Here is a 23006-nt window from a genome sequence, read left to right as displayed (position 1 = left end):
GAAGGGAAGAAATGAGAAATGAAGACTCCATTGGTGGGAGGAGATTTGAGGAATGTCAGCTTAGTAACTGCGCAGCCAAAACAAAGAAATAGACCAGAAGGAGGAAAAAAGGAAGAAATTGGCAAAAAGCTCATTATATAAATTAGGTTTGGGACCCTGTGTCCCAAACACTTTTCAGTTTCACTTCTTGTTGCTGAACCAGAAGATTTGTATCGATTCCAGGCCATGCAAAAATAATTAATCTTTGGGATGATAAATGAGATTGAATATGACCAAGCTTCTTGACACAGCTTTGAGCCACAAAGCTTTGCTTAGACAATCAGGCTTCGTTTTCTTTTTTTTTCTTTGTTTGAGTATAGCACTTTGCATAACATCATACAAAATTGGAATGCACACTTTTTATAGAGGATTCAAAATATATTTGAAAATGTGACAACTTGAGTATTTGGAATAATCAGCTGACTGATACTGACCATGCACAGTTCATCCAAATATTCACTCTTTTCGTCAGTGTATCACATTTATAGCGAAGAGAGAGGATTTATAGGAATGAATAAGGTTACATAGCATTTGCTGTGCCCCCCAAAAAAACCTCTTGTTTTGTCAGTAGTGATTGTGTTTAAGCTGATGGTGGGCTGTTCCTATTATTGCTAAAATTATTCACAGGCTCTGAAAGCAAGTATTTCTACCAAAAGTATATGGAAAACTGCTTTTATAAATGTTATAAATACATAGTTATCCATATATCATACATTTTAAAAACCAAAAGCCAGGATTATAATTTGTCTATAAGCAAATTTTACTTTGTTATCGAGAAGATAGATTTTGACTATATAAATACAAAAATGTAGAATGTATTGATTGTATATTATATACTAGGATCCAAATTCTGTGTGAGGCACTGAGGGTATAAAGATGGATGAGTAATAGCTGTCTTCAATGATAGGGTTAAATATTGTTGAGTTTTAATAATGATTTTTAATGTTTTTATGATGTTCTCTGATCAAATGGGTGATTCAGAATAAAAAAGTAATTAAATTTTTCTTTTAGTGTATGTAACTAGGTGCACATGGCCCAAATCTTTATTTAATTCTTTGTCACACATAGAAAATGTCCCTTGTGAAATGTATGTGTTTATAGTGAAAATATTTTTCCCATGTCCAAAACATTTGAAGTGTAAATAATTTGGAGACAGCCTTTTCTGTGTTTTTTGCTCACTGTTTTTCAACTCTAAGGCTTTGATAAACATCAAAGTGCTGCTGCTAAAGAAGGAGAAACATTTAAATCCCAAGGTACACAGTAATTTAGTTTTACAAAGTTCCTTTAGGATTGAAGCACATAAAAGTCATTGAAAACTGAAACTGTAAGACAAACCCCCAAATTGCAAAATACTTTCTTTTAAACTATCTTAAGTCTACTATATTATTATTGTTATTTTTAAAATTTTATTTATTTATTTTTGGCTGTGTTGGGTCTTCGTTGTTGTGCGCGGGCTTTCTCTAGTTGGAGTGAGTGGGGGCTACTCTTCGTTGTGGTGCACATGTTCTCCTTGCGGTGGCTTCTCTTGTGGAGCACAGGCTCTAGGCGCGCGGGCTTCAGTAGTTGTGGCACGTGGGCTCAGTAGTTACGGCTTGTGGGCTCTAGAGTGCAGGCTCAGTAGTTGTGGCGCACGGGCTTAGTTGCTCCACGGCATGTGTGATCTTCCGGAGCCAGGGCTCGAACCCGTATCCCCTGCATTGGCAGGCGGATTCTCAACCACTGTGCCACCGGGGAAATCCAAGTCTACTATATTATTTTAACAAAGAGAAATTCTGGACCAGCATTCTGTCTTTGGCTTTGAAGACATATAAATATATATTTAATATATTTGTTCTAATCATAACACTGGAGTTTAGTGATCACTCAACAGCTGAAAGACATATTGTTAAGTAAAAATATTGAAAAAAAATAAACAGATTTAGGTAGGTACTCTTAAGTACTTTATTTTTTGAACTTTTGTTCCCTTTGGGGAACATGACATTGCAATCAAATCATTTCAATTCAGTAAAATCTGTTAAGATGCAAGATCTCCCGAGAATGATTTAAAAGTTTCAATCTGTGAAATTGATTTAGAAGTAGAGATTGATTTTACCTGCTGATTAAAAAAAATATCCTATCTTTTTGAGTAAAAATAGAAATTAGAGAAATTTAAGTGACAGATGTATTCACTTCGAAAGGTATTACAGTTGATTGATGCCAAACATACTATGTTTATATAATTCAATCCACTTATTTTTATTAGCTTTCATTATATGTTAGTTTGTTGGAGGAGGAGTGCTGAGCTCCCTCTCCATGGAATTTGACTTCTCTAAGTTAACAATCCTGGCCTCTTGCCCACCCCCTATTCTCAACATAGAAGGAATAATTAAAAGGAGAACCAGAATAACTCAAAAGGTGGGAAAAGTATAGACAATTCTGTCTCAGCCATTTCCTCATCTTTTAGAAATAGATCTGCTTATAGCAAATATAAATTAATTCTTTTTCTTTCTTTCTTTCTTTCTTTCTTTCTTTCTTTCTTTCTTTCTTTCTTTCTTTCCCTTCCTTCCTTCCTTCCTTCCTTCCTTCCTTCCTTCCTTCCTTCCTTCCTTCCTTCCTTCCTTCCTTCCTTCCTTCCTTCCTTCCTTTCTTTCTTTCTTTCTTTCTTTCTTTCTTTCTTTCTTTCCTTTCTTTCTTTCTTTTCTTTCTTTCTTTCTTTCTTTCTTTCTTCCCCATGAGAAGGGCCTCCATTCTGTGAATTCTATCAGTGACTTTTCCTATGGAAGTTGATTAATGGGAGTATTGAGAAAGTAGCAAGGCCCAAAGGCTGAAAGACCTAAGTTACATTAATCACTGAAACAACAGAAAACTGAATGAAAACATATGTAGATGTTTTTACAATTTTGGAGTTGTAAAAATTTTTCTTAACATGTAATTATACTCATAAAGGAATATATTAATATCGTTATGGCAAACTAAACAAATCTATTTAAAGGAAATATAACCAGTTGAGAAAAAATAATTTGCAACTTATATAGAATGATTTCCTTCTACCCAAGAATTGCTTTCCAATTGTGAAAAAAATAATATAATTATTTCCTGAAACCTCTACTACCAGGAAAAAGGGTAAATTACATAAAGAAATATTCAAAGAAAACACAGCCACAGTCAATAAGCAAATGAAAGCTGTTCCCTCATAGCCATTGGAAGTGTAATGCAATAGTTATTTTAAATAAAGTCATGCTTAACACTATACTATACTATACTATACTATACTTAACACTATACTATACTATACTATATATACTATATATAGTATATATACTATATATATATATACACTATATATATATCTATACTATACTATACTATTTATAATATACATGTCTATCCTTTAATAATAATAACTTCATAAAATTCTGACCCTAAATGAGAAGATACATAAAAGAATGTTTCAATAATTCTAATGAGAAATATTATGTCTTTCCTAAGTAAACCACCAAAACAATATTTTCAGAAACATATATTCATTGAGCAACAAAAATAAAAAAGAAGTTTATGTAATAGACAACCATTTACATTATACACTGGGTGATATAATAAATGCAATGCAGTGAAGGTTTATATTACTCCAGGAAGAAGAGAAAATTAGATTGGTAGTAGTTGTAGGAAGAAGGGGGTGAGAATCATTCTTTAGAAGATTTTTTCCTCTTTCTGCACTCTTTCTTCATCCAGTTTCCTTTTTCTGGACAATGGGCTAACTCATGGCTATCTAACACTTAAACTGCACCTAAGCACCAAGTTATCATACCAAATACCTTGAAGACAACACAAAGGCTAAAGACTTCTTAGAATACTTGGAAACATGGAGATCATGCAGATACACAGGAGACTAAGGTGTGGGTAGAAGATGCAACTCTGCAACCTTTTCACTTGTCGTATGTATGCTAAGTCAAATGTTTTGGATTATCTGAACAGGGTGGTACATCATTCAAATGCGTTCCATGTGATGTCTAGGAGCTATGATCCTAATTGGCGGTTGTGTCCTTGCCTAAAACTGTAATGTCAAAATATCACTTCTTTCAGCTTATCAATTTAGTGTGTTTCAGATGAAAATGCTGATAATTAAAAAAGACCCATTTTGGCATAAAGGCGCAAACTGGGCAGTGAGGTAAATTTGTAGTGTATATACCACATTTAACACACCAGTCAAAAATTATTTTTCTGATTTTAAATACCCTTTTTCACAGCTCTAAAATTGCTCACAACCCCCATATCATACTTATTTTTTTCCTAGAAAATTCCTGTTTCTCTAAATTTAAACTATACTTCTCTCTGAAAATCCTTCCCCATGTCAGAGTGTGGTTAGAAATGTGTCCCCTGGTGCCTATAGAGCTCTGTGGAAGCAGTTATCATAAGCAATAACATATTGTACTATAATTGCCCAGTCCCAGCCTCCCTCAGCTCCACACACGTGAGCACATACACACTTGTACAAAGGCTGTGAGCTCCTTGCAGAATAGACACGGAACAATTATTCCTGTGTCACTAGTGTTTCTTAAGTAGTAGGTGCGAAACATCGATTTTATGGAATTAATGATTAAAAAGTAAAAATGATCAAAAGATATAAAATTTAAAGTGGGAGAATACCCAGAAATTAATTATTGTTATATGTATTCATCTGTAGTGGATTTCTTGGCTTGCTCTTTATTTGTTTTTAACTAGTCCAAGATCTGGATGAATATTCTAGCTGTTCTAATTCCTTGCTGAATGTCCATGAACTTACTTATCTCATCTAGAGATAATAAATACTCAGGGAAATTATGAAGAAGTAATAGGACCATATAATAAACAAGTATATGTGTACTTTGTAGCATAAGTAGAATATGCTATTTATTTTTTTTTTATTTATTTGCTTTTGGCTGCGTTGTGTCTTCGTTGCTGCACGTGGGCTTTCTCTAGCCGCGGCGAGCTCGGGCTACTGTTCGTTGTGGTGCGTGGGCTTCTCATTGTGGTGGCTTCTCTTGTTGTGGAGCATGGGCTCTAGGCACACAGACTTCAGTAGTTGCGGCGCACGGGCTTAGTTGCTCCACGGCATGTGGGATCTTCCAGGACCAGGGATCGGACCCAGGTCCCCTGCATTGGCAGGCGGATTCTTAACCATTGCGCCACCAGGAAAGTCCTGAATGTGCTGTTTCTATTTCAATCTGCTTTCTCGATCTTTCCAACCTCTATATAAATCTCATGAAGCCAATTTACAATGTGTGCCAATCTTACTGAAAGGAAGAAAATGTAATATTTACATCAGTGTTTTTATTACCCACAGTTCCCTGTTGCCCCATATATTTGTTTATTCCAAAATTACTTTTTAATTATTTCAACATTCTAACTCTCTGAATTAAATAAAACATAATATATTTGAATGGATATATTATATCAGTTAAAATACAATTTTCATTTTGGCTCAGCAGCGTGGCAGACTCAAGCATCCTCCTGATTCCTGAAATGAGGTTTTCAAGTATATCATTGTGAACCACCATGACCCCAAGATAATGTTATGGACTGTAATTTTGTGTCAGTGATGTATTGATTTCAGAAATGACACAAATCTAGTTTTGATTGTGGCATCTTTTAACCTGTAACTTCTATGTAACAATGATAAATCTTAAAGTTATAATGTAACTCCTGCTGTCAAGGCTGATCTGTCTAAGCATAAAGCACAACCAAGTAAGGATTCCACTTTACCTTGAGAAAAACCTGTGCTTTTCCAGTTAATTAATGGAAGTAATAATTACCTATGGGGGAAAATATATATACATATATATGTTCATATTATCTATACATATGTTTACATATGTACATATGTCATATATAATTAATGGGCAATGCAGTTACTTTTAACTAGTGCTTAATATTTTTTTTGCATATAGAAGTTTGAGCCTGAATTTCCCTCTGAATCCAGAACATTATTAAAAACAAGCATCTTTAAATGTTATTAGGCTTTTCTCCAGGTACTAGTATTTTTACAGTCATCAAACAGCATTCTTAGTACTACATGAAGTATAATACTTTGAGATTGAACTATGGAATATGTCAGGACTTAAATAAACTTTGTAAATATACACTGGCTGTGAATCGTACACATTAATCAGGCATGATTTCTGCCCACCTTACGTGGCATTTTGCTCTCACGTACATTTCCCCTATCAACTAAGTTTAGCTTCACATTATCATAGAAATATGTATAACGGGTTTATTAAAAGTCCTAAGATTTCTGAGATACAAGTAGAAACCAACTTTATTTTTCCTTTTCAGTAGAATTTCTCCTTCCACTCATTCCTAGAGTTGATCCTTTTACTCTTGAGTGCAATAAGTCCACAGCATTTTTATGTGTTGTTTCCCTTATTTTGTAGTTTCAAATGAGTTCCAACCTTGACCCTCTCTTCTGACAGTCCATTCCACTTTGAGGACATGTATTCTGCTGGGTGGTATTTCAGAATGGGGTAACTTGTAGAGATCCCAGCACTAGCTTCTTTGCCAGCACCATGGAACTAGAGTTCACTTCTAATTCAGCCTTTTTCATGCGCTGTTCCCAAAGGCCACCGTACTTTCTTGGTGGAATATATTAGTAATAGCTCCCTATGCTACCTTCCTCTCTGAACTTATTCACACAATGTCTTCTTGTCAAATCACTGTGGCCTTCTTGCTGTTCCTCCACACACATGACTCAAGGGCTTTGTACTTGTAGTTCCCTATGGCAGAATTGATCCCTCAAAACTTCCCATGGTTAATTCATTTCTTATTTCAGGTCTCTACTAAAATATCACTTTTTTTTTCGGCTGCACCACGCGGCTTGCAGGATCTTAGTTCCCTGACCAGGGATCAAATCCATGACCTCAGCAGTGAAAGCATGGAGTCCTAGCCACTGGACCAAAAGTGAATTCCCTAAAATATCATTTCTTTAAATTGACTTTTTCTAGTCATCCTTTCCAAAATAGCCCCCCTACCATACCATATCACACATCACTTCCTTACACCTACTTTCTTTCTTACTATCCTATCCATCACTGCTTGTTATTGTTATAGAGTGATGTGTTTACCTGTTTGTTTTATGTGACTCTGGAGTTAATTGTGTCCCCTGTATTAGTTAGAGCTCCCCAGAGAAACAGAGCCAGTGTGTGTGTGTGTGTGTGTGTGTGTGTGTGTGTGTGTGTGTGTGTATGCACAGAGAGAGAGAGAGAGAGAAAGCTAACTGTTTTAAGGAATTAGGTCATGTGATTATGGAGGCTGACAACTCCAAATCTACGGGGTAGGACAGCAAATGGGAGACCCAGCAACGAGTTGATGCTGTGGCTCAAATGCAAAGGCAGTCCAAAGACCATACAAAAACTGGTATAGTTCACTAATCTCTGATAAGGATATAGATATTTTGTGTAGGAGCTTCTTTTGTTCTGTAAATGAGAAATGAAAATAATTAAAAGTTAAAATATTTTTATACAAATTTAGATTTATCTTACTATAATTAAATTGTTCCTTCAATTACAAGTTGATATTTTTGATATTTTTATTGTGGCAATAACATTTTATAATAAATAGAAATTAAGAGAATAGGAGGAAATGTTTCTCACTAAAGTTTAAGGGTAATCAAAACTGGACTTTGATCAAGTCATTTATCTCTCCCTTCATCAGTTGCCTCATCTGTAAATTGAGAGAATGGACTAGGTTATTGTTTCTTAAAGATCTGACACAATAGGCTTTTGTATAAACGTAATGTCTTCTTTCAGGTTTGCTATGTTTTTAGTATGAAATGTGGACACTAGTCATTGTCAATGCCCATCAGCCAAAGACCTCCAGGAATATACTTGACAAAGTTAGGTTTATTACTTGCTGCAGCGAGAGAGACTACACACCTGGAAAACAGTGAGTTTTTCAAAATGGAGGGGTTGATAGTGTAGAATATTTGCATGATTGGGGACATGAAATGTGTCAGAATTATCTCGACAAGGATCTGACAGGGTAAACCATGGTGTTTTGGAACAGTCAATAGTGTTATTGTATCAAATGCATTCATTTGGATTTACTTTTAGATGTATTTTCTAATATCTTCAGCTTTGTGTTCTGAGTCAATTTGTGTTATCCACTTGTGCGCTGAGTTTGAGCTTAGATCATCTACGACGGACACTATAATTTAGCTTGGCACAGCTGATCTGTTTTGCGTGGATACTGCAGTCCGATTGGAAAAGCTCCTCCTTACAGACTAACTACCAGCAGAGACATTTTAAAATTTATTGGTATAATGCCCTAGGGTTGTGGGAAATATTTAAATATAAAATTGAGTAAAGCACTTAACCTATAGTAGGCACACAATAAATATCTATATGAAGTTTAGCTTTTCCTCCCCAATTCCCCAAAACAGTTGTTATCCTAAATAAACAAAACAGGATCACACAAACTGGACGATAAGACTACAAAATAGAATGGAGAGTATATTCTAAAGCTAATAACCAACTGCTACCATTAACTGCAAATCATGTGTATATGTTTTAGAAGTCCTTTATTCTCATTCAGTGACACTGTATGACTAAAGGAATTAGAAATTATCTTTAATATTCTTATCTAATCTAAGAATTTGTTAGTGTTACCACGATGATCAATACTATACACCATAAGGAAATATTAGTCTACTTTGTCTTTTGTTATCGGAATGGAGAAATAAAAATGATTCTAGCCAAGTGAAGCCTAAAATAAATGTATAGATTCTCAAGCATGAGAAATCTATAGGAGTTGCTGACACAATCAAAACCTGAAAAAATAGGATGCCCTCATTCTCTGTATCCCACCTCTGTTTTTGCTTTTCTTCACCTTTTGTCCTCTTGTAGACGTCTTGCGCATGTGTCTATGAAAAACAGAGATATGGGGCATTCTTTCTCCCAATACTATTTATCAATACCAGAAAAGGGCTCTTCTGTAATCAGCTTTTAGACTTAACACAGTTGTAAGGAGGATGGGGTACTTTAAAAGTCCACTCCTGGGGGGCCTGCAAATACCTGTGGAAACTTGGAGGCACCCCTTGTATTGATTGTGTGCTTAAGGCTTGAAAAAACAACAGTCAGTACAACCCAGTAAGTGTAGCATGTTTTATATGGGTCCTATTATAAAAAGTGGGGTGTATGTATGCCTGTCTGTCTCTTTTTAAGGAAAGAAGATTCCAGAGGCACTGGCTTTCAGTTGGCTGAAATTTAAGGCAAAATAAAATGGGCCAGTAAATACATAAATCTCTAGGTATCCTTTCTAAACTAAAAATTGTCAAGAGTCCTATCTTGGATTTCCATAAAATATCATAAGAAAATGTTAGAATTGTTTTTTACCCATCATGTTTGTCCCCAATCTACTTACTGACAAGGATGAGTCTGAGGAATTTGTTCATAATATAGCCTATTTAGCTCTTCATTTTCTTCCTCTAAAGAAAAATTTAAAAAGAATAGCTTCATGCCTGTGAGAATTAGAAGTAATTAGTACTTTTTTAAGAAAAAGATTTAAGTTTTTTTTCTGTTGTTTTTGGCAGGGTAGGTGACTTGCCACAAGAGATCATAATGAATGCTGATGTCAAAACAGTTTAAGCAAGGAGAGGATATAATTCTTTAACAAAGTTATATTTCAAATATTTTAGTTATTTTCTTTTAACAATTTTTTTATCTCACTGCAAAATAATGATATTGGAAGAGGAATATCTAATTAGTTGTTGAGTTTTTTGTTTACTTTTACATGGGATAAGGTTTTTCCTCATAATTATAGGATATAGGTTATCTAGTATATCTTCTTCACTTTTATCTCAGCAATTAAAAAAAATTATACAATTTCTAAAGTTTACACTCCATTTACAGTTATTATAAAATATTGGCTGTATACCCCATGTTATGTAATACATCCTTGTAGCCTATCTTAAACCCAGTGGTATTGTAGCTCACACTTCCCCACCCCTATATTGCCCTTCCCTCCTAACTGGTAATCATTAGTTTGTTCTCTATATCTGTGATTCTGCTTCTTTTATGTTATATTCCCAAGTTTATTGTGTTTTTTAGATTCCACATATAATTGATATCATGCATTATTTGTGTTTCTCTGTCTGACTTATTTCACTTAGCATAATACCCTCCAAGTCCATCTATGTTGATGCAAATGGCAAAATTTCATTCTTTTTATGGCTGAGTAGTATTCCATTGTATGCGTGCGTGTGTGTGTGTGTGTGTGTGTATTTTAACCATTCATCTGTTGATTGACATTTAGGTTGCTTCCATATCGTGGCTATTGTAAATAATGCGGCTATGAACATTGGGGTGCATGTATCTTTTCAAATTAGTGGGTTTTTTTTCAGATATGTACCCAGAAGTGGTATTGCTGCATCATATGGTATTTCTATTTTTAGTTTTTTGAGAAACCTCCATATTGTTTTCCAATGGCTGCACCAATTTACAGTGCTATCAGTAGTGTACGAGTGTTCCCTTTTTTCCACATCCTCACCAACATTTGTTATTGGTGCTCTTTTTGATGATAGCCATTCTGACAGGTGTGAGGTGATAGTTCATTGTGGTTTTGATTTGCATTTCCCTGACGATTAGTGATGTTGAGCATCTTTTCATGTGCCTGTTGGCCATCTGTATTTCCCCTTCAGAAAAATGTCTGTTCAGTTCTTCTATCCACTTTCTTTTTTTTTTTTTTTGAAGTACACTTTATTTTTTAGAGTGCTTTAGACCCACTTTTTAATAAGGTTGTTTTTTTTTTGATATTGAGTCATATGAGCTCAATAGAAATGATCAGTGAAACAAAAAGCTAGTTCTTTGAAAATATAAACAAAATTGATAAGCCTTTAGCCAGACTCATCAAGAAAAAAGGGAGAGGGCCCAAATCAATAAAATCAGAAAATGCAAAAGAAGAAGTTATAACCAATACCACAGAAATACAAAGGATCATAAGAGACTCCTACAAACGACTATATGCCAGTAAAATGGGCAACCTAGAAGAAATTCTTAGAAAGGTACAATGTCCCAAGACTGAACCAGGAAGAAATAGAAAATATAAACAGACCAATTACAGTAATTAAATTTAATCAGTAAGTTTAAAAATCCCAACAAACAAAAGTCCAGGACCAGGTGGCTTCACAGGTGAATTCTACCAAACATTTAGAGAAGAGCTAACACCTATCCTTATGAAACTATTCCAAAATCTTGCAGTGGAAGGAACACTTCCAAACTTATTCTATGAGGCCAGCATCACCCTGATACCAAAACCAGACAAAGATGTCACAAAAAAAGAAAACTACAGGCCAATATCACTGATGAACATAGATGCAAGATTCCTCAGTAAAACACTAGCAAACTGAATCCAGCAATACTTTAAAAGGATCAAGTGAGATTTATCCCTGGGATGCAAGGATTTTTCAATATCTGCAAATCAAGCAATGTGATACACACATTAACAAATTGAAGAATAAAAAATCATACGATCATCTCAATAGATGCAGAAAAAGCTTTTGATAAAATTCAACATCCATTTATTATAAAAACTCTTCAGAAAGTGAGCATAGAGGGAACCTACCTCAACATCATAAAGCCCATATATGACAAACCCATAGGTAATATCATACTCAATGGTGAAAAACTGAAAACATTTTCTCTAAGATTAGGACCAAGACAAGGATGTACACTCTTACCACTTTTATTCAACATAGTTTTGGAAGTTCTAGCCACAGTTATCAGAGAAGAAAAAGAAGTAAAAGGAATCCAAATTGGAAAGAAAGAAAGAAAACTGTCACTGTTTGCAGATGTCATGATATAATACATAGGAAATCCTAAAGACACCACCAGAAAACTACTAGAACTCATCAATGAATTCAGTAAAGATACAGGATATAAAATTAATATACAGAAATCTGTTGTATTTCTATATACTAGTAAAGTATCAGAAAGAGAAATTAAGAAAACAATCCCATTTACTATCACATTAAAAAGAATAAAATACCTAGGAACAAACCTACCTAAGGAGGCAAAAAACCTCTACTCTGAAAACTCTAAGACACTGATGAAAGAAACTGAAGACAGCATAAACAGGTGGAAAGATATACTGTGTTGGTGGATTGGAAGAATTAACATTGTTAAAATGACCATACTACCCAAGGCTATCTCTACAGATTCAGTGCAGTCCCTATTAAATTACTAATGGCGTTTTTCACAAAACTAGAACAAATAATTTAAAAATTTGTATTGAAACACAAAAGACCCCAAACAGCCAAAAAAGTCTTGAGAAAGAAGGGGAGCTGGAGGAATCATGCTCCCTGACTTCAGACTATAGTACAAATCTACAGTAATCAAAAGAGTATGGTACTGGCACATAAGTAGACATCTAGATCAATGGAAGAAGATAAAGAGCCCCAAAATAAACCCATGCACCTATGGTCAATTAATCAGTGACAAAGAAGGCAAGAATATACAATGGACAAAAGACAGTCTCTTCAATAAGTGGTGCTGGGAAACTGGACAGCTACATGTACAAGAATGAAATTAAAAGATTCTCCAGCACCATATACAAAAATAAACTCAAAATGGATTAAAGACCTAAATGTAAAACTGGATACTATAAAACTCCTAGAGGAAAACAGGCAGAACACATAAGTCACAGCAATATTTTGATATAAATCACAGCAATATTTTTTCAGATTCATTTCTTAAAGTAAAAAAGAAAAAAATAAAAGCAAAAGTAAACAAATGAGCTCTAATTAAACTTAAAAGCACTTGCACAGCAAAGGAAACCATAAACAAAATGAAAATACAATCTACTGAATGGGAGAAGATATTTGCAAATAATATGACCAATAAGGGATTAATAGACTTTTTTTTTTAAAAGGCCCAGAGAACATAAGTGATCGTTTATGACTAAACAGGAAGTCAGTGGCAAACTCAGGTAGAGGCTATGTGTCCTGACTCCCAGTGTTGAGATCATCCCACCTATGTCCTTAATAGTTTCCCTCTTTTCTTTAAAGGTGAAGTTAAAGAACTGAATATAGCTTCTCTCAGTTTCACATTACTGAAATGTTGATGTTCTGAGTTCCAGTCACCTTTAATTCTCAGAAAACAAAACTTTATTTACAACTATGCTAATAAAAAGATCACTACCACGTGGACAAATCACACTCTACACTTCAAACCTATTTAGGTTACAGATGCTTTAGGGCTGTTTGCATATCTTTTTCAAAATTGTGTCTTGTCTCAGTTCTGGGAACATAATAAACACTCAATAACTGAATGTTTTTTTGTTTGTTTGTTTGTTTGATTTTTTTGCGGTACGTGGGCCTCTCACTGTTGTGGCCTCTTCCGTTGTGGAGCACAGGCTCCGGACGCGCAGGCTCAGCGGCTATGGCTCACGGGCCCAGCCGCTCCACGGCATGTGGGATCTTCCCGGACCGGGGCACGAACCCGTGTCCCCTGCATCGGCAGGCAGACTCTCAACCACTGCACCGCCAGGGAAGCCCAATAACGGAATGTTTTTGAATGAAGTTTTTCAATTGAAAATCAGTTCTGTTTATTTTGGAATGCATTGTGATACATATTTAGTTTCCAGATGATAGAATTTTCAAACTGCATTTTACTTAGAATTGAATTAAGATATTTCCTTTCTGATGTGGTCTTGACTAAAATTTATAGAAGAAAATAGATTATATGAATACTATAGTTTATAAGAAACAGAATCTGAGATTAAATAGTTATACTTTTTTGAAAATTGATGTGAGTTCAGTCTTTCTGCTATATCCTAATAGTAAGAAGAGTTACATAACAATTCCAAATACCAAGATCAAATTTTTCTGAATATTTTCACTGAATTTATAACTGCAATACCTGATAACTACATTGAATTATACAATCAGCCTATTAAGAAGCACTTTCCTTTTTTTACTCAGAGACCATAGTTTAAATGACTATGTTCTATACTGAAAATGTGAGGTCAAAGAGAAATACTGCCTTTAAAAATGACACTATTCTAACGTCCCGTTATAATTTATTATTTTTATATACAGCTTTGATATAAGGGGAAATTATATTTTGTTTAACTGTAGTAAACGGTCATTCCCCAGCCTCCAAACAATATATTTTTAAAGAAATTGTAGGTATAACTTTGCTCAATGCTACTCATTACGGGTGGCTAGGTATAATTAGTGTTAATAATTTTGGTTCACAACTCCTTGCAATAAGCAAGATAGTGTATTAAAAACCGTAAGTAAATATTCCACAGTGACTGTAAGCTTCATATATTTAGGTGATTATTATATTATAAAATTTTCCTCCTTTTTTAATAAACTCTGATTTGAATGGGTTTGGTTGGGTTTAATCTGTTTTACCACTCAATAAAGCTAATATTCTCTTGAGATAGCTGCATCTTGATTTAATTTACTTTCTCTGGTTCAGTAGAAGATGCAAACGGAGCAGTTCTCTCAGTTCAAAAAATAATGTTTTTATGTTGAAATGCCAGTGTAAAGGGGTCAATCTGAAATGCCTATTGATTAATAATGTAGTGCTTATGTACTGAATGGCATTCAAAGTCCAAGCTAATTGTATTCTTACATTCAAATACCTCAAGAAAACTGGGTATTCATTTTGTCTTTTTACCATGCAGTGGCTTAGCATTCAAAAGGTCCCAGGACTTTATAAAATTGTATTAAAAATAAAATCAATTCCTAGGCAAAGTGGATTTTTTAAAATCCATATGCATTAGATTCAGTATAGTCTGTTTTGCCAACATTCCAATCATGGTCAAATACATACAATAAGTATAAAAGTATGTAGGTGTAATGAAATGTCTTATGCATGTAGAATGATACAGGACATTTAATGAGTAATGTGTACTCACCACCTATCTTAGGGAATAAAATCCTACTTACTAAGTTGAAGTCTCCCAAGTACGTATTCCATTTTCTCTTTCTCTCCCATCCTATCAGAGTGTATTCTAGAGTACTGTTTTAAATATATTAAAGCATACAAAACGGACTTATAATTTGACTATCCTTCTGCAGTCTGACTTCATCATTCAATATAATATTCTAGTAATTCATGCATATTAACAAATGTAGTCAGTTGTACACATTTTGACTGTTGCACGGTTCCACTAGATGTATTCTGGTATTTATTTATCCATCCCTTGTTGATTTAATTTTTTCTAACTGCAAATGAATCTATTATAAGAGTTCTTATGCATGTCTCTCTGTACCTGTACAAGCAAATTTGTAGGGTATCTAGAAGTAGAATTTTGTGTATATGGAATGAACATTTTTAAATGCATACATATAGAAATGGAATTTAAAGAAATAGCCTCTGTTTTCTACATCCTTGTTAATAGTTAGAAATCAGGTGGTGGTTTTGCCAGGATGATAGTTAAACTGAATTTTCTAATGATTTTTTTCACTTCCAATTCCTTGATTATAATGAGATGTAGCATTTTCTCAGAAGTTTATTGGCCATTGTGGTTTCCCTTAACCCACCTTCTTAACTTTGTCCATTTTTTGTTTCAACTTTATTGTTAATCATTTTATTTTAGATTTGTAGGAATCCTTTATATATTCTTTTAATAGCCTTTCTTTTAATATTTAAACTTTTTTTATTGGAGTATAGTTGATTTACCATATTGTGTTAGTTTCATGTATACAGCAAAGTGATTCAGTTATACATAAACCTACGTTCATTTTTTCAGATTCTTTTCTCATATAGATTATCACAGAATATTGAGCAGAGTTCCCTGTGCTATGCAGTAATTCTTGTAGGTTATCTGTCTTATTTATAGTAGTGTGTGTGTGTTCATCCCAGGCTTCTGATTTATCCATTCCCCCAGCACGTTTTCCCTTTGGTAACCATAAGTTTGTTTTTGATATCTATAAGTCTGTTTCTGTTTTGTAAATAATTTCATTTGTTTCTTTTCTTTTTTTAAAATTAGATTCCACATTTAATATTTAAACTTTAATGTAGTTGATTTTATGAGAGCTTTTTTTATGCTACTTGTTGTGTGTATCCTGTTTAAAAAGTTGTGCATACTCTAAGGACTATGTCCTTATAATAAGTAAAATTATATTATAGTAAAATATATTATCTTCTGAAAGTTTTGAAAATTTACTTTATACAGGTAGGTCTTTTTACCAAGAAATTTAAGGGGTATACAATTGCAAAATAGATTTTAAAAACCTATTACAGGTAGAATTGTCTGATAATTAAAAAAAAATAAAATTAGTGATGTGTGCACATCTCAGTGCATGTATCACCAGATTTTAAAATTATGAAAAATGTCAGTAAAACATTTAATTAATTTAAACTATAATGCATGTAATAAACTAGATATGTGTACAGAAGTTTTATTCGGTGAGGATATTTCTGTTTAATGCATTGTATCAAATTATATCTTCTGTAAGATTTATGTCTCAGAAGACTTAAACTTCAAAACGAGTCCTATTCTAACCTATAGATTTTACCTGGTCTGATTGTATAGAAAGGAAGTTATACATATGCATACACCCAAGGTGAAAAACAAGTTGTTTTTGAAACTATAAATATTTAAATGGCAGCTAAAAAATAGTCTGACAAGTTTCCTGTACTTTAACTAGTAAAAATGATCTACCCTAGAAGATACTGGTAATAGTCACTAACTCATGTCCTATGGGACTCCAGGTTTCTCACAGTCTTCTGTAAATCTGTGAATTATGCTGGCCCAAAACAGAGTGTTCTCATATTCAACCAGGTGATTGGCTCTCTCCAATAGATCTATATCAATAAAGGCTTTCTTACATAATTAATTACTATGATAGACTAGACATATCATTCTCGCCTACAACAGGTATAACTACAGGGAATCATATTTATATTCTGTATTCAGTAGACATTTTAAAATTGACTCCTTAGTATATCATTAGTGTCATTCAGCTGCTTCAGTTTCTAAAGGTGTGCATTTTTGGTGTGAGCTTTCTTTAATAATGAGGAAGAGGGAGCAGTCCTAGACTCGGTGCTTAGGTGCCCAGAAATAGGTCTCATTTCATAGCATGCTCTGATGACTGTCCATTGTCCTGACTCATGAGAATAAAGAATAAAGTGGTTATTCTTTAACTGAAGTTTGATTGCCATGGATCTTGAAATATCATGTTTTCACTAATGGTGCTTTCTTTTATTTGTTTTAAGGAGAAAGACAAGCAGAGTTACCTTAGTGTTAGTTTTTTATTATATGCACACAAAATATATGCTAACCCTCCTTTCAGGATTCAGGGCTTACCATTTTCTTATATCTTTAATGTCCTTTAATCTGTAACAATTTCTCAGACTTTCTTTGTCTTTCATGAACTTGGTATCTGTGAAGGGTATATATAGGCAAGTTATTTGATAGAATTACCCACAGTTAGAACTTTTTCAGATACTTCTTCTTGACAAGTTTCAGGTTAGTCATTTTAGGCAAGAATATAAGTGATGCCATACCCTTCTCAGGGTATCATATCAGAAGGAATGTGGTAACAATGTGTCCCATTAGTGGTAAGGGTCACTTTGATCCTTCATTAAGGTGATTAAAGTGATACTTGATTAATTTTTCCAGTATAGAGTCAATATTTTCTTTTATGTGTAAAACATAATTTGGGGGAGAATATTTGAGATTAAATAATATCGTGTTCTTCATTACACCTTTACCCTTTAATTTCATTGCCCATATTGATGATTCATTCTACACTTATTAGTTAGAATTCTACTGTATGGAAAAACTTTGCCACCTCCTTTTTCCTTGTTTCCTTCCTTCCTTGTCTCCTTCCTTGTTCCCTTCCTTCCTTGTTCCCTTCCTTCCTTCCTTGTCTCCTTCCTTCCTTCCATAATGTATTTATATAACCATGATAGCGTAGAAGGAAAAAATATACATATATAAAGGACAACACTTGGATATGACTACAGATTGGGTTTGATAATTATTGATGAAAAATTTATTCCTCTATAATAATTGTAGAGTGGTTTTCTGTGAGAAGTGAAACTAAAGAATATAGGAATACACAAAATATCTGCAATTTACTCATAACTATTTCAATAAAATATACATTGGGTGTTAGAGCACAAATGGTAAAGTAAGTGAGGCAAAATGTTAACAATTCAAGAATCTGGATAAAGAATATATGGAATTTGTTGAGGGTTTTCTTTCAACCTTTCAGCAAAATCAAATTATTTCCAAATTAATTGTGAACAATGATACTGTATATATGTGCATATTAAACTTTCATTGGATTTCTTTTGTAAATTTATAAAGCTTGTATTATCTGTCTTTTATAAAATATAAAAATGCATTAAACACTTTCTGTAAGCCAGAGAGAGAGGGGCCCCAATGAACCTATGGTAGAAAATCTAGTCTTGAATTAGCTAATCAATGAATAAGGAAATTGGTTGAATTTCTGTATCTTAATTATTGTTTACTCCCCCAAACTGTATGTTCTTTGTGGTTCTAAGATATTGTATTACATATATGGAGTTTATTTCACTTGATGAAATAAACATAGCTAAATTTTAGAAATGAAATGATCACTCAGTGATCAGAAAGAAAACAATCAAATTTTATCTAAATTTGAAACATCTTTAGCCACTAGCTTTCCATTCTTACGGCACAATGGAAGAAATGGCATGTGTGTCCGTCTTTTAAGATTTATACTCTTGCTGTTATAGGTTATAAACCAAAAGACTGAACAGTCACTAGAGAATGAATTCACTGAACAAATGTTCAGAGGTTCAAGAAGAAAAGTGTGTGAAACTCATGTGCAAGGACCATTGGTACATTTCATTTTTCATGTGTCTGTGGGAATTGACATTCAAACATTTGTAACAGAACTGACCATATTTAATTATTTAAATATATTCAGTTATGTTTACAATTAAGTTATGAGTAGATGATAACTATTTTCTTTGAAATTATTTCACAAATCAATATCATAATCCAAACAGGAAGGTGTAAAAGTGAATTGTGCTTCCCTTGATATTTCAATATTGATAGCTTCTGATCATTGTGTTACTTGAACTAAAGGAAAATAGAACACATTGAAATATGTTTCCCACTGAGTCACATAAGACATAAGGCAGCTTTTTATCATTTAATAGATGAGGAAAGGTAAAGTCTTACAGAAGTGGCTCTCAGACTTTTGTCCATTTTTTAGTGATATACTTAAGGTATAAGAATGTTCAATTATTCAATATATTTATGAAGACATTCTTAGGTTATTAGATTGCAGCACAGATGAAAAGCCAGTAGGTTGTCAAGTCTTGACTTTCCAAAAGACCACACACACATACACCCCCACACACACACACAAGCATACACATACAAGTTAAGCACAGTTTATTAGACCTATGGCGGTGAGGTAGAATATCAAGATTCTTGATATAAACAAAGTAGATTCTAGGTAGAATCAAGGTAGATATGAAGATTCTTATTAGTGGAATTGAGCAAAGTTTATAACATCCTAGTTTAGAACTGGCCTGCAGGAAAAGGTGTGGATTTCAAAGCAAGTCATGATAACTAAATTGTTGTTTGAAAATAAAATTGTTGTTTGAAAATAAAATTGTTTGCTCAGGTAAGATAACAAATATCCTGATAAGAGACTTGTTTGCCCAGATGAATAAGCTCTTTGTCCAGATAAATGTGTTCACAGGAATTTCCTGAATTGAAGAGTAAAATTATTAATTTACATCCTTATCTTCCTAGAAAAGAATGTCCTGGACAAAACAGATATCAATGTGGCACAAATGATCTCAGTTCTCAGTACTGATCATGAAGCAATGTGAATTCAAGTGGTCTCACCTCAAGTTTCAAGGTTATAAATGGTTCCCTTGATAAAAAGGTGGTGATATAACTTTTTACCCTACTCAGGAAATTATATTGGAATGTAAATCATTAAGAGTAATGAGTGAGTCTAATTTTTTAACATAAAATGAATGACTCGCCAGTTTTTTAAAAAATAAATAATGCTATTCTATCACACTATTTATTAAAAAAAACCTTAAAAGACAAGGATGTAATACTATTTTTTAAGAGCCATTGCCTGAGAAGCAGACGTAAATGCCAAAAAATTTGTATGATAAAATTGATTTTCCTCTTTTTTAACACCAAAGGGAAGATCAGTTAGAAACTATTCATATAATTATTATTACTCCTTCTACATAAGAAACAGGCACTTTAAAAAAAACCTGACTTCCTTTATGTACATATATCGAAAAAATAGGTTAAACCAATATGCACACATGTGCAGGTGTGAACACACACATACAATTAGTATTAAAGCATAGGCTGAGTTTTTAAGTAAGATGTAATTGACTTTATCAGTTTAAACTGATAGTTGTATAACCTGGAACTGACTAGTTGTATAACCTGGAACAATTTCATTTTTAAGGCTAGATTGTGTGTGTGTGTGTGTGTGTGTGTGTGTGTGTGTGTGTGTGTGAAAAACTGTAGATTAAGGTATAATTATTATTAAGGCACAGTAAATTATACACAGTTATTATTTGTAATTGAACAGCTTTATGGGAAAAACCCTACTTTTTGTTATTTATTATAAATTTTTTTAGAGTTAATTATGAATTCAACAGGAGAAATAATTTGAAGACCATTTTTAATGACCAATTAAAACATCAGTTTTACTGACAGAAGTGTTGCTTTCCCAGATGAGCTAACTCTTGGTATAGATAGATTGGTTTAAAGAATTTCCTGAATCAAAAAGTAAAATACTCGTTTGCACACATGTCTAGTGTTGGGCATAAATAGTAAAGCCTATTCGTACTGGTAAGTTCATAGGAGATTTGGGAGATAAGGCACAAAGATATTATCGTGATATCCTTATCATGAGCCTCTAGATCATTTCTTAATGCTCAGAGTAGAAGGATGAACCCAGAAAAATATTTTCTCGTGTAGTCAAAAATATAGAAGGCTTCAGTACAGTGAGTCTTTTAAAATCTTACTGCAAAAGTTTAGTTCAGTTTGACCAGCATTTACATAGCACTTAATATTGTAGATATTCATTCATTTGTAATTAGAGTCCAAGGTGGCATGTCCCAGGATGCATGCCCTTCATAGAACTATGTAAGGATATCCCTTCTCCAGGCAGTTTCTCCAGAAATACGAAAAATGAGTTCATTTTAACAGGTTTTTGTAAAGATTTTCTTTCACATCTTTATTGGAGTATAATTGCTTTACAATGGTGTGTTAGTTTCTGCTTTATAACAAAGTGACTCAGCTATACATATATCCCCATATCTCCTCCCTTAAGGGATAACATAAGTAAAAAATATTTTAAGTATGAAGTGCTGTGAATGTTTTAAAATCCAGGATATAAATCAGGAAGAATACTACTTCTTGAGTCTTCATGAACAGAGGAACATCAGTTTGATGCTCAGTTATCTTTGTTACCTGGAGTTTTTTGAGATGGAGACCGGTAAATATGAGTGATAAGTCTGGAATCTTTAAAATGTCATTTATTAAGGAATGAGAGGCAATATTAAGGAAAAGTATGACAAAAAGACAATTATATCTAAGGGATAACAAACTGTTTGAGCCCTATTTGTGAAACAATATAAGAATGCAAAACAAATCACCAAAACAACTGATATTTGCATGAATAATGAAAAGAGTTTTTAAATTTAATTTCCCATAGGAACAAAATTATTGTCAATCATAATAAAAAAAAGTAGTGAATGCTTTTTGTGTGTGTTGTGGGTCTGGATATTTGTGTTACACACATAGGAGGTTATGCTCTAATTGTGTCTTGTTCGTACTGAATTTCAATTACTGCAGTGCAAGAGAATTTCCACAGTACATATGTTTAGATAATGAGGTGGTTTTGAAAATGCAATCTCCTTCTCTGCAAGTAATATACCATAATAACTGATTTATTAATTTATTCTTTCATTCATCTATTTTTCAAGTATCTATTGAGTACTTGCTATTCGTTAGTCATTGTTTTAGGCAGTGAGAATATTCCACTTAAAAAAAACTCCCTTCCTTCAAGAATCTTATCTTCTATGCAGAGTCTAGAGTTAACCAAAAAAACAAATTGTCCTATTAGTTATGACACTTTCACACAGGCCTAATGCTTGTAAAGAAGGTGTCAGATGTCAATTTCTCAGAAAGACCCCTAGAAAAAATGTCAGTCAAACAAACTAAGTTTATTTAATTTACTTAAGGGATGTGATGTTAAATGTATGTGTCCATTTGGCTATGCCCAAGTACCCAGATATGTCTTAAAAATAATTCTGGATGTTGTTGTAAACATAGTTTTGATGAAATTAACATTTAAATTCATAGACTTTTGAGTAAAGCAATTGTGCTCCATAATGTGGGTGGGCCTCATTAGGGCCTTAAGCAAAAGACTAATCTACTCCAAGGAAGGGGGAATTCTGCCAGCATAAGGCCCTTGGACTTGAATTGCAGCCTCATTTCTTCTCTGGGTCTCTAGGCCATCCTGCAGATTTTGGACTTGCTGGCCTCCGCAATCATATGAGGCAATTTCTTAAAATAAACCTTTCTATATAAATACACATCCTGTTGGTTCTGCTTCTCTAGAGAACTTGCGTAACACATGATAACAGCATCTTGACAGAATCTTAAGGACATCTCAGAAGGGAGAAATCAGGGACAGATACATATAGAGTTTCATTAAAAATAATTTGTTAATCTGGATAATTTTAAGTCCAGTCTTGCAATTCAAGGGACTAGTTTGGCTTGGAAGGAATTCATGGCATGACAGCTCTTTATGAATAGAGGAATAGAGGAATAAAGGAACGGGCATTGAGGCAAGCATTGACAGGAAAGCCTTTAGTCCTGATAAGTATGCTTTTCAGATCCTCCTAAGTCTTCAAGAAGCAAATTCCTGGGGCAAGAAGCAAATTATTTTGCCTAATCCTAGAGTTTTTGTTTTTGTCTTGCACAAAAGCAGGGTAGAAAGTTTTCCCAGAATT

General features: G+C 33.6%; 1 protein-coding gene across 4 annotated transcripts in view; it reads left to right on the top strand.

Annotated features, from left to right (window-relative positions):
- The window catches only part of CDH12 (cadherin 12), a 986970-nt gene that overhangs the window by 56850 nt on the left and 907114 nt on the right, over positions 1-23006 (top strand). The window contains exon 2 of one of the 4 annotated variants that reach the window (XM_067730430.1): positions 7800-7935. The exons of the other annotated variants lie outside the window; for them this stretch is intronic. The gene's annotated coding sequence lies outside the window, so the exon portion shown is untranslated. The remainder of the gene's footprint in view (positions 1-7799; positions 7936-23006) is intronic. 4 annotated transcript variants of the gene reach the window in all.

This window comes from Pseudorca crassidens, chromosome 3 (assembly GCF_039906515.1).
Source record: "Pseudorca crassidens isolate mPseCra1 chromosome 3, mPseCra1.hap1, whole genome shotgun sequence".
Classification (NCBI taxonomy): domain Eukaryota; kingdom Metazoa; phylum Chordata; class Mammalia; order Artiodactyla; family Delphinidae; genus Pseudorca; species Pseudorca crassidens.
This window is presented reverse-complemented; position numbering and strand designations above follow the sequence as displayed.